The sequence below is a fragment of the Crocodylus siamensis genome, chromosome 4 (assembly GCF_052110815.1).
Source record: "Crocodylus siamensis isolate JL-2025a chromosome 4, ASM5211081v1, whole genome shotgun sequence".
Lineage (NCBI taxonomy): Eukaryota > Metazoa > Chordata > Crocodylia > Crocodylidae > Crocodylus > Crocodylus siamensis.
The window spans coordinates 67,549,027-67,566,257 of NC_143398.1; the positions used below are offsets into that span (position 1 = coordinate 67,549,027).

General features: G+C 49.3%; 1 long non-coding RNA gene across 1 annotated transcript; it reads left to right on the forward strand.

The window, feature by feature from the left end:
• Positions 1–416: 416 nt before the first annotated feature.
• LOC149865824 (uncharacterized) lies at positions 417–6,680 on the forward strand. The gene is made up of 3 exons (XR_016442046.1): positions 417–516; positions 4,483–4,529; positions 6,602–6,680. It is a non-coding gene; the product is annotated as an uncharacterized LOC149865824 (long non-coding RNA).
• Positions 6,681–17,231: the final 10,551 nt, after the last annotated feature.

Consider the following 17,231-nt stretch of genomic DNA (forward strand, 5'->3'; position numbering starts at 1 on the left):
CAACCCTCCAGCTGAAATAATTGCCCACCTCTGGATTAAACCAACATGCAAAGTAACTTACCCTTTTAGCATGTGGCTCCAGGGCACTGAATGGAATTTGTGTCAACCCTATCTTTGCCTCTTTCACTTCATGTGTAATTGAATACTAAACTCCAATGTTGTGCCCAGCTTGTGTAAGAGAATGTTTTATGGGCATTCCACATAAATTCTACTTAAAGAAATTAGGCACCAAATTAAAAATAACAAAAAAGCATTAAAGTGATCTGTTTTAGCTCTCTGCAGTGAATACAGAGAAAATGAACATGTGCATCTGAGGTTTCCATGCCATGCTGACCTACATCAGCTTGTATTCAGTTTGTCCTTGTGAGGAGCAGTGCTGTTCGGTTAAATGGTAAAAATTGTGGCTGCCAATGAGACGATATTAAAAAGCAAAGCAAGAAAAAGGCAACCAGAAGATAAAAAGTATCTGCTCTCATACTGAAGGCTCCAAAGGCATCTTACAGACTGAATCTAAAGGTAAGTCTGGCTGCACTGAAGTGCAGGACAGAGCCCTAATACTGGTGATGGGGGGTGTGCTCAGAGTTATACTGAGAGACAGGCTGCTAGTTCTTGTGTTGTCTATACTGGGGGCGGAGTTATTTTGGTGCTACAAGAATCATACAAGCTGTTCTTCTTGATCTTTTAATGAACATTTTGCACTAAATTTGTTGAGAGGGAAGATGTACAACTGAAGTACAACCTTTGAGCCACTAGATGAGAGCTTCTCTTTGTGGCACCTTTTGGAGCTCCCACCCAGAAAGGGTAGATACTGATGTGATTTTTCTTGGTAGTGAAAAGACCAAGCTGGTTTTCTGAACCAGTTTCCTATAAGGAAAGTGACACCACCCTTGTGTCACTTTCCTTCATTCATCACACTCTTAATACACCACTCTGTTGCGGTGTTTCTGCTACACTATAAGGGATTTTATCTTGTCCTTTAGATATCAAAACAACCCTTCTGCCTTCTAGTACCAAGAGGTGCTGTGTTAGCCAGTCCTATTCATAGACGGAGGGTACAGTGGGGCTGTTGTCCTGTCTTATGAGAAGGTACCTCCCTTTGAGCCCGTCTTGGATAAATAGACTGTTCAGAGTCCTAGGACACTGAAGCTTTGTTTCTCTTTCTCTGACTATATGCTTTGTATTGCTATTTCTCTCTGGTGTGCCCTCCTCTCCAGTCTGGGCTACAGAGAGGTATTGCATGACCACTCTCTGCAGCTGAAGGCAAGTGATATAGTCTTTAACCAACCATCATATAAAATAAACTGTTATCTTATGCAGCAAGGCCACCCTCACGCCTTTGATATTCTGAGAATTATTCCACGATTCCAGGAGAAACCACACTGAAACTTGTTCCGTTAGTATCAGTTCCATAGAAAGCATATCATCTCTATTAATTTTAGGGAGAGGCAAGGTTGTATGTAGATGCTACTGTAACTTACCTTTGATAGGAAGGTCCTCCTGATGCTAGTCTCTGTGCTCTCAGATACACAGAAAAAGTGGGTCTTGTTTAGGTTTAGGAAAATCCATAAGCATTCAGATCTGATATCCCTACTTCTTTGTTTGACTTTACCTACTCCCATGAATATATCATGATCAGGATACATTCAAGTAAATTAAAAGATGCATTTCCTTTTTTTCTGAAGGAAATGAACATGAAGACGCATGCATCCACAAATCGGACCTAAACAGGTTACAGGAGTGGGCCCTAATGAGATTCAACACTGACAAGTGCAATGTGATGCATCTGAGGAGGAAGAACCAGCAGCATACCTACAGGCTGGGGAACTCCCTTCTCATCAGTACAGAGGCAGAAAAGGATCTTGGAGTCATCATTGATGCCAAGATGAATGTGGGCCGGCAGTGTGGGGATGCAGTCAGGAAGGCCAACCGCATCTTGTCATGCATCCACAGATGCATCTTGAGCAGGTCCAAGGAGGTGATCCTCCCCCTCTATGTGGCACTGGTCAGGCTGGAGCTGGAGTACTGCGTCCAGTTCTGGGCGCCGCACTTCAAGAGGGATGTGGACAACATGGAGAGGGTCCAGGGGAGGGCCACTGGCATGAGCGGGGGCAGCAGGGCAGGTCCTACAGGGCAGGCTACGGGACCTGAATCTATTCAGCCTTCACAAGAGAAGGCTGAGGGGGGATCTAGTGGCCTGTTACAAACTAGTCAGAGGGGACCAGCAGGCACTGGGGGAGTCCCTGTTGCCCCAAGCACTACCAGGAGTGACTAGGAATAACGGTCACAATATGGCAGAGGGTAGATTTAGGCTAGATTATCAGGAGGCGCTACTTCATGGTCAGGGCGGCTAGGATCTGGAATCAACTTCCAAGGGAAGTGGTGCTGGCTCCTACCCTGGGGGTTGTCTTCCATCTCTAGGCAGGAAGACAATGGGGGTTAAATTACCCTAGCGAGGTGACTGTCCAGTCTCCTTTTGAAGATTTTCAGGGCAGGTGACTGCACCACCTCTGGAGGGAGTTTATTCCACAGTCTGGACACCCCAACTGTGAAGGAGTTTTTCCTGGTATTAAGCCTGAAGTTGCCTTCTTGTATCCATTTATCCTGGTCTTCCCCAGGGTGCCCTAGTGAACAGTTATTCACCAAGCTCCTGATGCATGCCCCTGATACAGTGGTAAGCTGCTATCAAGTCCCCTCTCAACCTTCTCTTCTTTAGGCTAAAGAGACCCAGATCCCTCATCCTTTCCTCATATGGCTTGCCTTGCAAGTCCCTGATCATATGGATGAATCTTTTCTGGATCCTCTCAAGTTTTTCCGTGTCCTTATTGAAGTCTGGTGCCCAGAACAGAATGCATACTCCAACTGCAGTCTCACCAGTGATGAGTACAGTGAGAGTATCACTTCCTTAGTTTTACACATGATGCATGTCAGCATGTTATTTGCCCTGCTGGCCACTGCTTCGCACTGACAGCTCATAGTCATGTGGTGGTCTGTCATTACCCCTAGGTCTCTTTCAGCTATGGTGCAAGTCCATGGAGTCTGTATGTATGTTGAGGGTTGTTTGCCCCCAGATGGAGCACCTTACATTTGGAAGTGTTAAAATTCATCTGATTCTGGTCTGCCCAACTCTCAAGCCTGTTCAGGTCTGCCTGTATCTGCCACCTATCTTCTGATGTGACCACACTGCCCCATAACTTGATGTCATCCATGAACTTGGTTAGTGAGCTTTTCACTCCCCCATTCTAATCATTGATAAAGATGTTGAAAAGCACCAGTCCAAGCATGGACCCCTGAGGGACACCACTGACCACTTTGCATCAGGATGACACAGATCTGTTCATGAGAACTCTCTGGGTCCTACCCTGTAGCCAGTTCCTATCTGCTGAACTGTCGAACAGCTGAGCCCAAAATCTTCCAGTTTTCCCAAAAGGATATTGTGGGATACTAGATCAAAAGCCTTTTGAAGTCTAGGTATATAATGTCTCCCATGTCCAGGTGGCAATTGGTAAGACAAGACCTACCCATGACATGGTAAGACCTAAGATTGGTAAGACAAGACCTACCCATGACAAAGCCATGCTGGCTGTTGTTCAGAATCTTACCTTCTACGAGTGTATTGCTCATAGATTCTTTGAAGAGCTTTTCCAGGATTTTCTCTGGGATAGAGGTTAGGTTGATTGGCCTATAGTTGCCTGGGTCCTCCCTATTTCCCTTCTTGAAGGTGGGCACAATGTTGGCCCTCTTCCAATTCTCAGGGATTTCCGCTGCACGCCATGAATTCTGAAAGAGCTTTGCCAGGGGCTCCATGATGACCTCAGCCAGCTCCTTCAGCACTCTCAGATGGAGTCCATCCGGTCCTGCTGACTTGTAGATGTCTAGCTTTTCTAGTTGGTATTGCACCCATTTAGCTTCCACAGTGGGGACACTGTCATTCCTGGCATGCCCCCTATGAGCTTTATCTTGCTTGTCTTTCCCCTTGGTCTGGTGAAATACCGAAGCAAAGTAGGCATTCAGGAGTTCAGTTTTTTCCTGAATGTCAGTTACTAGCTGTCCTGAGGTGTTAAAGAGGAGTTCCATACTTCCATTTGTTTTCCTTCTACTGCCTACATACCTAAAAAAGGACTTCTTATTGTCCTTGACTCCCATGGCTAACCTAAATGCAGTCGCCGCCTTGGCTTCCCTGATTATTTCTCTACTGGTGCTGGCCATTATTGTATAGTCCTTGAAGACCATCCCTAGCTTCCCCTGTGTGTACACCTCTTTTATGTAAATTTTTACATATGCCCATGCCTTGTTTTCAAGGAATCAGTAGCCTGACCAATCACTGAGTTGAGTCTGACACCCAGAGGTTGAGACTGCTGTCCCTGATCCTTTTTTACAGTCAATGACTAGGTGAATGTGTGAAGTTTCTGTTTGCAGAGGCATGCTGCCAGTCACATCCTGGACATTCCAGTTTTATTTAGCTATTTTCTCTTGCTCTTTTAGGTGGCTATGAGAATGACAATCATGATGGTATAGCCAGCCTTTCTACAGTAAGTATGAAGTTGGCCTTATTTTAACTAGCAAAACATAGTTGGTTAGAAATAGAGCTTTAGGGGAAAATACCAGTAATATTTAAGAAATTATGCATTCAGATATTAAAAGGTATCCGCTGGCTGTAGTCACACTGCCAATAGAAATATCCTAGAGCCGTCTTTTTTCCTCTGCCTGGCTTTGCCAGACATGGTTGTGTGCCAGGGGTTTGGAACCCCACTTTGGCTGGGTCACACAGGAGCTGTTGGTGTCAGATTTGGCCATAGCCCATGCTTTCATATGGCTCCAGAGTCCAGGGGGTAAGCACTGCCCCCCACCCCCAGCACTTCTCATCAAGATATAATTTTAACACATTTTGGATTAAAAAAATAAATCATTAGCTAAAATTAAAGATATATTATAACATATTTTAAATTTATTTCAAAACATAATTTTTGTCCTGATTTTTCTTGAGTAGTAGATATAGAAATGACTGCATAATAACATAAAATAAAGTCTTACTCTTGTATATTGTGTGGGGTGGGCGGCAGTGTGGGTGTGTGGGGGCATGTGTGGGTGTGGGGGGGCGAGGTGTGTCAGGGGATGTGGGGTACGTGGGGGAGGGGCTGGATGTGTGTGTGGGGGACTGCCTGTGTATTCGGTCCCAGGCACCAGGGCTATGGGGGAAGGAGGGAAGGGTGGGGGCAGGGGGTACATATAGCAGAGCTCATCCAGGTGATGTGATTCAGGTGCAGTCTGCCCCTGCATCTGGCCTATGGCTGCTCCCATGGCTAGCACTGCATGGGGATGAGTCCTGCCTGTTCCCATCCAGGGGCACACCACGCTGCACTCCCACCCACACCCGCCAGCCCTGGCCAGCATGCTCAGCTTCACAGCAGGGCTGCTCCTGGCGCAGCTGCCTAGGTACTGCTTGGCTCCCCTTGCCTCCACTGGCTCCTCCTCCTGTCCCTTCTGTGCTACTCTGGGTAGCAGGTAACATGGGGAAGGGCAGTAGCCATGAGGACTCATGTCAGGCACCACACACCCAGACAGGCAGGGGAGAATCTGCAGCCAGATGGCTCCTGCCTCAGTGTGCAGGGCCCCAGCTCCAGCTATCAACCACTTTCCATGTACCTGGCCATGCACAGGTGGCTGATCATTGTGCCAGGTGGGTGGAGTGTACCCAGGCAGCTGCATTGTATGCTGAGTGTAAGCTGAGCAGTACCTGGGCAGCTGCAGTCACATCTGGAGCAGCCCTGCCGGGAAACTGTACTTGCTGGCTGGGCTGGGGCCACTGGATGCATCTGGGAGTGTGGCATGGGTTGCCCCAGGCAGGAATGGGTGGGGCTCAGCCCCATGCAGAGTGCCTTGGGGCAGCCATGGGCTGGATACCAATCAATTGGCACACACCCACACACCAGCCAGATCCATCAGTTGGTGGACCAGATCCAGCCCACAGGCTGTATTTAGCTCACCCCTGGTCTACATTGAGCTGAATATCTGCTTTGATTTACACCAAATGTATTTCCTTTGGTGTAACAGGGCACTGATCCCACACCCTGTTACAAAAGCTCACTGAGAGAAATATAGCTGGGGAGTGTCAGTGTCATTGTGCTGAGAGCTGTGAGAGAGAAAGGGTTCAGCCAAGCATGTGGTGGCCAGGCACAGCTGAAGCCAGCTCCCTTAGTGCCCCAGAAGTTCCAGTGCTCTTCAAAGGGAAGCCATGGGCTTACATTTTCCCTGGGGAGAGCGAGGGGGACCAAACACCTTGCCTGCTCACATCAGGCGTGAGCCAGGAGCTGAGACCAGGAGAGTAATCTGGCCAAAGAAAGAAGGAGTGGAAGCTGTTGAAGCTACCACCCAAGCTGGAATTCAGGCTAATCCACTACTTTACCCTGCCCTGACAGAAAGAAATGCTGTATTTGGGAGAGTGAGTGAAAGCCGGGGTTGCCTAGAGGGTGAGTGTGTCCAGAGAGTGAGATTAAAAAAAGGGGACAACTTTAATTTAGAAGCGGAAGTTAATTGATAACCCAATGCTTGGGTGGGATGGGCTTCACCTCTCCCCTAAAGACAAGTATGTCTTTTCTTCCAGGCTGACTGATCTCGTACGGTATGCTTTAAACTACATTTCCCGGGGAATGGGGCCACAGAGGTACATGACAACACTTCCCAGCCAGGACAGGCGATGAGCACAAGAAATACCCAGGTAAGTGACAGGGATCTGGATAGTCCTGGGATTAGGGGGTGATGCATACACCCACAGGAGGCCTTAAATGCCTCTACACTAATGCTTGTAGTATGGGGAACAAGCAGGAGGAACTTGCCCTCTTGCTAGCTAACACAAACCCAGACATAGTGGGGCTCACTGAACCATGGTGGGATTCAATGCATGATTGGGGCGGTAAGCATCAAGGTCTACAGACTGTACAGGTGGGATAGAACAGGGAGGAAAGGTCTGGGTGTGGCGCTCCACATCAAAGAGCAATACATGTCCTCAACAAACAGCACTGGGTCAGAGGAGGGGCAGACTGAAGTGCTCTGGGTTAGAATACAAGGGGGATGGGGGGAAAGGGATCTAACAGTGAGTGTCTACTACAGGCCACCCAACCAGGGGGAAGAGCTGGACCGGGAATTCTCAGGTCAGCTTGCGGAGGCAGTTAAGTCAAGGGACACGGTCATCCTGGGTGACCTAAACTACCCAGACATCTGCTGGGACCAGCAGTCAGCCAGGTCTGACCGCTCACGTAGGTTTCTAGCTGAGATACAGGACCTCCACCTAATCCAGGAGGTGCACAGTCCCACCAGGGGAAATGCCATGCTGGACCTGGTCCTGGTCAGAGGCGATGACATGGTGAGGGGACTGCGAGTTCTCGACCACCTGGGCAATAGTGATCATCGCCTACTGGAATTCGCCATCCAGCGCAGGGTGTCAAAGGCCTGCAGCAAGGCAACAGCCCTTGATTTCAGGAGGGCCAATTTCAATGAGTTAAGGAGACTAGTCGTGGAGGCACTGAGGTCCTGGAGGGGAGGGGAGTTGGGAGTCCACGATTAGTGGTTGTTCCTTAAGGAGACGATCCTCCGAGCCTGAAGGCTGACAGTCCCAATGCAAATCAAAGGGGGCAAGAATGCTTAAAAGCCCCCATGGCTCACCAAAGGCATTCAGGAGTGTCTGAAAGTTAAAAAGGAGGCATACACCCAATGGAAGGGAGGGGACATCACCAAGGAGGATTATTCCTTTTTTGCTGGAGACTGTAGGGGGGCTGTTAGGAAGGCTAAGGCAGAGACATAACTGGGACTAGTGACCTGGATCAAAGATAACAAGAAGTCCTTTTTTAAATACATAGGTAGTAAAAAGAAGGCACCGGTGGCCCGGGAGGTGAAGTAATGCAGGGCACTTACCTACAGCCCAGGACGGAGCACACATGGAGCGGAGAGAGGAACCCATGCGGCTCATTAGCCACCTTTTTGTACAGCTGCAGCCGGCTGGTGACATCAGCATCAGACGCCAGCCAGTGAAGTTAAAAATGGCGGCCACTGATGCAGAGGGGAGGGATACCTAGAAGACCAAGCTGCAGCCAATGCTGGTGGCAGCGTGGACTCCATGGGCAGACTCCATGGCCTAGCCCGGGCCACCGAGGGACCTGCCAACTAACCCCACCTACTGGGGAACACCAAGACATGGCAGACGAGAACAGGGTTGGGACGCAGGAGGGAAGAACTACCCCAGCAACAAACCAGCCCGGAAGGGGCGGGACAACTGCGAAGAGACCAGAGTCGCCCGAGAGCAGTTAGCTGAAGCCTGGCAGTCACAACCGGGTAACGTGGGGCCCTGCAGATAATCTGGTGGTTGCACCAGATGATAAAGCAGACCTCTTTAACAAATTCTTTGCCTCCATTTTTCTGAGCAGGGACTGGGACTTTCCCCCACACTGGGATTCCAGGAGAGGCACAGCCAGGCCCAGGGTCAGAGATGACCTAGTCAGGGAATTTCTGGTGGGACTAGATGTGTTCAAATCAGCAGGTCCGAGATGATCTCCACCCCAGAGTGCTGAGGGAATTGGCAGAGGTCACTGCGGGACCCTTGGCACAGCTTTACAAGCACTCATGGTGCTCTGGTGAGGTGCTAGAGGATTGGAAAAGGGCCAATGTTGTCCCCATTTTCAAAAAAGGGAGGGAGGAAGACCCGGGAAACTGTAGGCCCTTTAGTCTTACCTCAGTCCTGGGGAAGCTCTTTCAGAAAATTATCCAGGAGCACATCTATGAGGGACCAGCGGGGGAGATTATGCTTAGGGGCAACCACCATGGGTTCATTAGAGGCAAGTCCTGTCAGACCAACCTGATTGCCATCTATGACCAGGTCACAGATGCAGGTGTTGCGGTGGACGTAGTCTTTCTGGACCTTAGGAAGGCCTTCGACACTGTCTCTCACCCCTGAGCACTACCAGGAATAATTAGAAATAGCGGCCTTAAGTTGACTAAGAGTAGGTTCAGGCTGGACATGAGGAAGCACTACTTCACAGTCAGGGTGGCTAGGATCTGGAACCAACTTCCAAAGGAACTGGTGCTCGCTCCTACCCTGGGGGTCTTCAAAAGGAGGCTAGATAATCACCTAGCCAGGGTCATTTGACCCCAGCATTCTTTCCTGCCCATGGCAGGGGGTCAGATTTTATGACCTGCTCAGGTTCCTTCTGACCCTACCAACTATGAAACTATGATGACCATGGGGGGCAAAAAAAGACCAATTAAGAAGAGGGGGTCAGTTGATGAGTGAGTCATGTAAGATTGAACAAGAGGTGAATTAACGAATGACTTCATACAACCCGACCAGTTAAGGGACAGAAATAAGCGAAGGTTAAGTTCCAGAGATACATTTAAGGGGAATGAGTTGTGGGCCTTAAACAAAGACTACTCCAGGGCAGTTAAAAGATCTGGGATCCATGTTGCTGACTGACACAACTTAGAAGAGTACCCTCACTAGCAGAAGGAGGGAGTAAGAACCTTGATTATCAGGAACACTGTGGCAGCCAGACTCTCTAGGAGACTAGAGGATCAGAACTAACCAAGTACACATGGCTTCACCAGTAAGGGTTACCTGTGAAAGTGGAAAGAAGTGACCAACTTGTAGGAAACAAACAGATTGGCAGTGGGAAGCCTATGCCAAAAACAGGACACAAGACGAGACCCTCAGAGCTAAGATCTGATGGTTAAAATCCAAATGGGTGTGTGATGGAACAGGGTGTAGGGGAAGAGGAGCCCTGTATTTACATAATGAACATTGACTGTTTACTCCAGGTGCAAGCAATTATTTCCGGCAGAGGGCTGCTTACTCAGTTTTGGCAAGCTGTTGAGGGCTGCATGGGTAGTCCTGCCCCTTGACAGGGTGCCCTGCCCCCTGGTCATCATCTTGTGACTGGAAGTCTTGTCCCTAACCCCTGACTTTTGCCACCAGAAGTCCTTGCCCTTATGCCCAGAAGTACTCCTTTCAGCAAGGGGTTTTGCCATCTTGGAACCAGAAAAATACCAAATTATATTGTAAAAAGCGAACATCTAAAACATTTATTAATTGAAGGTTGAAGAAGTGACTGGGGCAAACGAAGTTTCCTTCCCTCAGTTTCCTTATCCCCTTTCCACTGCATAAGCCCAGACCCCAGGTGTGTACAGAAGTGCTTTGTGCACATTTTACAGTGCTGTAATTTAGAACACTTTTTATAGCACCCTGAAGTTACAGCACTCTTAAATGTGACAGAAGTGCAGTGTTTGGTGGGAGAGGTGGCCTCTGGGCCTCCCTGCATTTGTCATGTGAGGAAGCTGGAGGCACTCTGCAGCCTCTTCGGGCTTCTCCACTGGTCATAAATTTGACCAGCTGTGGAAACACCCATGCTTATCCCACGAGGTGCACCTTAGTGTGTTCACAGGGCCTTTCACGGTCTCAGTTCTTTTACAAGTAGACAACTTAATTCTAACATCTTACAACTGGAACTGGGGTAAGGGCAACCACTCTCTCCTGCCACCACTTGATCTTTTGTGTCATTTGGGAGGAGGTCTTACTCCCTGTGGGTGCAGTCCTTAGCCAGCCCTGGTGCTGTCTTCTGGGGCTCCGCCTCCCCTACACCCCACCTTACACAAACCTTTGAAATCTCAAAAACATGTCATGGGCGCATAGGCTATGCTTTCAGATTGTGCCTTCTGAGGTAAGTAATGTATATAAAGCAACATAATATGGAACTTAAATATCATGCTGGGACTTAGTCCCACTTGTGGCAGGGCACTGGTAGGGCCTGCCACTTTAAGGACTGGGCCAAGAAGGGGCAGGTGCCTGATTAGGGCACCATTTTAAGGCCCAGCTCCCTGAGTTCATGATCACTGATCAGCCAGCAGAGGAGAAACATCTCTCTGCTGAGGTCTGCCAGGAATACTGTGGAGGACAGGGTAAGGCTATGGGGACAGAGGAGGCCTCATTCATTCTGGGTAAGACATGAAACTGCACCCTGCTGGGGAAGGCGGGTCTGGTGGGGCTCCCTGTGGTGGGGGAGTCCCCAGGCCAATCACCTTCCCAGTGAAAGGCGAGCGTGGGGCTCCTTATAATCCCAACCGCAACATCCCTGGTGGGTTCAACTGGTACAGGGGGAACCCAGGCTCATGGAAGTCTTGAGGCAGGGCCCAGGTCAGTGGAGGGACCTGGAGCAACACCCGGGTTCTTTGTGGGTCCTGTGGCTGCAGGAACCCTGAGAAGGGGCCAGGCACAGCTATGGCCACCTGAGCCGGACAGGGTGGCAGACCCCAGTGAGTCCCAGTGAGGGGGCCAAGGGCTTGGAGTCCAGTATGTGTTTACTTGTCTGTTCATGTGTATGTGCTATGAAAGACCCAGTGCAAACCACTGATGAATGTCATATCTGAGGCTTGGGCTGCAGTGTAGGGATGGAACAGAGCTGCAGATATCTCCCTAAACATCAGGGTTCAAAATGGGCAGCCTCCCACCTGATTAACATCCCAATGCTATTATATCAAGGCATGGCAGAAGAATGAGATGGGCAGCTGGCCTGTAGACAAGAGGCAAGCTGGTGCTTGCACCGGGCATGGAAGCTTGTCCCTGTCACACCACTTTACAGTCCTCTAGCCTGGAGTTGGACCATCCTGATCCTTGCCTTGTGGAAAACCCCTTTGTATTCTAGGGTTCACCGCAGGAACCATCCTCTGTGGGCCACTTCAGTCCATTGTACTCATGGTTCTTCTCAATCTTCTTTTCTAAGGTCAGTGTCCCTGGTAAAGTCCCAATCTTCTATTTCTGAAGGCCAGGACCAAACTGGGGGTCAGTTTAGTTTCATAGTTTCATAGTTTCTAGGATCAGAAGGGACCTGAACAGATGCAGTACTCCAACTGGAGAACAGATGCAGTACTCCAACTGTGGCCTGACCAGCACCGCATAGAGGGAAAGGATCACTTCCCTGGACCTGCTTGTGATGCATCTGTAGATGCACGACAAGGTGTTGTTAGCCTTACTGACCGATTCCTCGCATTGGTGGCTCATGTCCATCCTGGAGTCAACAATGACTCCGAGATCCCCTTTAGCCACTGTGTTGTTGAGAAAGATGTTCCCCAGCCTATAGGTATGTTGCAGGTTCCTTCTCCCTAGATACAGCACCTTGCACTTGTCTGCATTCTGTTCTCATCCACCCACCTCTGTCAGCTGTCTACCTCTAGTTGGATTCTGTCCCTCCCCTCCGGTGTCCCCACTTCTCCCTGCAACTTTGTGTGCAAATTTGGACACCATGGTTTCCACGCCCACCTCCAAGTCACTGATAAAGATGTTGAATAGCACAGTCCCGAGGACCGAGCCCTGGGGAACTCCACTGCCCACATCCCTCCAGGTTGAAAATGACCTATCTCTGGGTGAGACCATCGAGCCAATTTGCCACCCACCTGACTGTGTAGGCATCAATGCTGCAGTCACCTAGTTTTTTTTTATAAAAATGGGGTGAGAAACAGTGTCAAAGGCCTTCTTGAAGTCCAGGTAAATGATATTCACCTCAACCCCCCCATCCAAAGACTTTGTGACTTGGTCGTAAAAGGAAACAAGGTCATTCAGGCAGGATCTGCCCACAATGAACCTGTGTTGGTTGCTCCTGAGCATTATCTCCCATGCTGGGCCCCCAGAGATGTGGTCCTTGATAATTTTCTTAAAGGTCTTCCCAAGGACTAAGGTGAGACTAACTGGCCTATAGTTACCTGGGTCCTCCTTTCTCCCCTTCTTGTAAATGGAGACCACATTGGCCCTTTTCCAGTCCTCTGGGACTTGACCAGAGTACCATAAGCAGTCATACAGCTGTGCCAGGGGCCCTACTATGACCTCCGCCAATTCCCTCAGTACCCTCGGATGAAGAGCATCTGGAACTGCTGATTTATACACGTCCAGCCCCTCCAAGAGTTCCCTAACTAGATTGTCCCTGACCCTAGGCATGGCGTCGTGTCCCCTGAGCCTGTTCATAATTATACTGGGGAGTTGTCTTGGTCCCTGCTCAGAAATATGGAGGCGAAGAACTCATTGAAGGGATCAGCTTTTTCCTTTGCTGCAATCACCAGATTGCCAAACCTGTCCTGTAGGAGTCCCACGTTACCTGGTGCCTTTTTCTTACTCCCTATGTATTTGAAAAATTACTTTTCGTTATCCTTAATTCTGGTCACCAGCCAGAGTTCTGTCTTTGCCTTGGCCTTCCTAACTGCCTCCCTGCAATCATTTTCGGTCATTTTCAACCTGGAGGGACGTGGGCAGTGGGGTTCCCCAGGCCTCGGTCCTCAGGCCCCCACTGTTCAATATCTTATCGGTGACTTGGATGGGGGGCGTGAAAAGCACCTTGTTCAACTTTGCAGATGACACTAAGATGTGGGGAGAAGTGAGCATGCTAGAAGAGAGGGACAGGCTACTGTCACAGGGACACTGAAGTGTCCTGTGCCTTAAGTAAAGAGGGTGGGCTGCTGTCAATCAGCAGGGCAGCCCCAGGTGCTGGTTGCTATGGCAACCAAGTAGGTCATGTGACCGGAAGGGGGCAGGGCCGGGCCCTGTATAAGCAGCTCAGGCTGGAGCCTGAGAGCAGTTCTCCTCCAGCCACTGCACGAGCAGGAGCTCTGCAGTGGAGAGCTGAGCAGCAGGGCCTACGGTGGCAGTTTGACCGCTGCAATGATGCGAGGGGAGAGGGAGAGCCCTGAGAAAGGTATTAGTGAGAGCCAGCGCTGTGTGTGGTTTGTGTTATAAGCTGGTGGGCTTTTTGCTTGTGTTGTAGCCGTGTGGCTCACGGTTTGTCATGACTACACTGGAGGACCAGGTGAGACTGTAGGGGTGTGAGGAGGCCTCACGGGGGCTCCCCAGTAGCTTGGGGGTTCCCGGTGCCCAGTGGGGCACAGCGAGTGGTGCCTGTGGGGCACAGTGGTTTGCGCCAGAGAGGCGCACATAGGCCCCAGAGTGGGGCAATGGGCGCGAGAGGCACGGCATAGGCCCCATAGGGGGCAAGAAGCACGGGAAGTGTGGCAAAGGCCCTGGAGGGGGTGAGAGGCTCCAGAGAGGGCGAGGAGCAGCGGAAGAACCGCAAGACAGGCCCAGTGGGGTGAGGCCTGGGCAAGGCAAGCCCATAGGTGCTGGTAGCGGGGTGCAGGTTGCAGCAGCAGCCCAGAGGCACCGGTAACAGGGTGCAGGTGGTTTAACCAGCCCAGAGGCGCTGGTAAAGGGGCGACAGGCGCTTGCCCAACCCAGGGGCGCCAGTAAAGGGGTGCCAGTAGCGATAGGCCCAGGCAGTTCGGAGACGGGTGCCGGGGCGTGACAAGCCCCAGGGGCGCCAGGTGGGTGACAAGCCCGGGGGTGCCAGAGAGGGGCACCAGGGCAGGACGAGCCCAAGGGCGCCGGAGGGCAAGGACAGAACAATGTCCAGAAAACAGCTGCGAGGCTTGGGGTGTGCTAAAGGGGAGGTAGGAGGCACGCACTGCCCATAAGGCTGGGGTGAGAGCACCCCATTTTGGAACGGAGGTAATACCAGCGCGATGTCATAGGTGCAAGTAGGCAGCCTCCCATACTGAACCTAAGATCAAAGATGTGGTGGGCGAGTCGAGGGTGCTGGATTGCCTAACTGACATGCCAGGGGGCGCTAGTGGGCTCACGGCCGCTCGCAGGCCTCACTCCGTGACAGCTACAACTAGATCTGGACAGGTTACAGAGGTGGGCGGATGAGAATAGGATGGGTTTCAATATGGACAAGCCAGATAGTAAATTCCAGTAGATGATGGTCACTAGCACCTAGGTAGTTGAGCACCTGCAGATCCCTCACCAGGTCATTGCCTCTGGCAAGGACCTATTCCAGCAAGGCATTTCCTTTGGTGGGATTATGTACTCCTGGGTTAGGTTAAGGTCCTGTATGCAGGCTAAAAACCTACATGAGTGTTCAGATCTGGGTGACTGATCCTCCCAGCAGATGTCTAGGTAGTTTATGTTACCCATGACAACCACATCCCTTGTCCTTACAGCCTCCATGAGCCTTACCTGAAAATTCCAGGTCCAGCTCATCCCCCTGGTGAGGTGGTCTGTAGTAGATGCCTACTATCGAGTCCCTTTCCCCATGACCCCCTTGCACTCTAACCCAGAGCACTTCAGTTTGCCCCTCTTCTGAACCCATTCTGATCATTGAGGACATGTCATTTGGCTCCTTTGCACCACCTCGGTGGGTTTGCTGCCAGCTGGCTGCCTTCCACCATTTGCCTCTCCTGGGGCTTCTGGATCTCACTTAAGGTCCTCTGGTCCCTTGGGGTCAGGCTCCTTTTAATTCTGGTGTGGTGTTCTGGCCCTTTAAGTGCCGGCAGCATGCACTTATAAAGTGCAACTACACTGGTGCTGGTGTCTCCCTAGCGCTTGTCTCTTTCCCCAGAGTTGCTTTTCACCGCTGCTCCACCAGCTCATGCCAGCTCAGCAGGTAATGTTTTTCATTTTTGTCTTCTGCACCATCACACCAGCATACAGAAATTATGTATGCTGTAGGTTGATAAAGTGCTAAAAATACAGATTTAATACCTCATTTAACAAGTGTTAATTGAAAACACGGTAGTAACTTTTAAAGTGCTGGAAAGCCGTGCACTTCTGCTAAGTCTGCTAAAGCACTTTAAATGGCAAAAAAACAACTTCTGTATCTGTACACACCCCTCGAGCATGAGTATGGAATACCTCATTAAAGTGTACTGTGTGTTTTACTGTTTGGCTCAAAAGTTTGCAGTTTGTCAGAGCAAGTAGATATTCCCCTGAAAGTTAAATGTTCACTTTACATGCTAAAAGGAAATAGAATGTTTCTTCTTAAGAATCTGGGAAAAGAGGAGGCTACTTTCAGAGAGCACACTGGCATTCTGCAAACGGAAAATGTCACAACCAGGGGATAATACACTGGCATATCCTCAACATGCCAATATCTCACTTCCAGAGAATATGCTCCTTTCCTATCTTTTTATAATCTATTTGCTACATTGTTATATAGTAAATTTAGAACACCTCTTAACATGACATTAAAATAGAGAATACTGGCAGAGCTTCCAGCATGGATGGTTTGTCTTTGCCGGCCTGCTCTCCCCCTGGAATTTATGATTGGCTTAGTAATGCTTATCATGCTAAGTGTTTGTAAATTGCTTTTTCATAATAGTTCACTCAGACTGGGGGTGCAGTATGACACACCAAAGACAGTTAGTCATGCTCAGTTGTGATCAAGTTATTATGTTTATGTTCTGGATCTCTTTTTTATAGTTTTGCTTTAATATATCTTTTTGTCCTTTTTCCTCCCTCTCGGGACTTTCCTGCTCCTACCCCATATTTTGTCACATGATCTCAGTCACAAATGCCACCATATTTTGGTATCCATGTTGTAGCCATATTGGTCAAGAGTAAAAAGTAATTGGGGCTCACAGTAGAGGTGATATCTTTTATTAGACCAGTCGTTTTGCAATCTTTTCTCTGATGTCTGATGAAGTGTGTTTGTGCCTGAAAGCTAGCAATTAAAGAATTTTTTTTTGCAAAAATCTGGTTGGTCTAATAAAAGTTATCACCTGTACTGTGAGCTCTGATTACCATATTTTGGGGAGTTCATGGGATGTCATCAGTGTTTTCTTGAGTTTGTTTTACTGATATGGTTTGTGCTATCTCTTTGAAAAGCCAATTGATTTATGTCATTTTTATCACTTCATGGATTATATTGTACTGTCTGTATATATCTTTATGATTTTGGACAGGGTTTAGTCAGAGGAACTGAGGGATGCATATTTAAGAAAAAGGGATTGGGTAAAATTGCTAAGTATCTCTTACCATTGTGTTACTAGAGCAAGAACAACTGCTGCACCCAAACACAGGCAGAAGGGACTTGTAACCAGACAGTCAGGCCCTTTAAGTAGAACAGATAACCCGGAGATAGAAACCAAACTGGGTTATTAGCCGACAGTTAAAAACCCAAAGGGAGAAAGAGCCAGTACCTTGAGCTGGGGAAGAAGCCATTTGTAGCTAAGAGGCAAGTTGAACCCCAGAGGCATTTTCTTCTAGGAAGGACCAGACCTAAAAGTGTTATGGACTATGTTTGTACTGGCTGGAGGAATTTCCTAAGGGGATAAAGCCTGCCTGCCTGAGAACAGACACACCAACCAGCATACAGGGCTATTGTTGGGATGGGCACCTGAAGTATTGTCTGTCTGTAATAGGGAAATCAACCCCT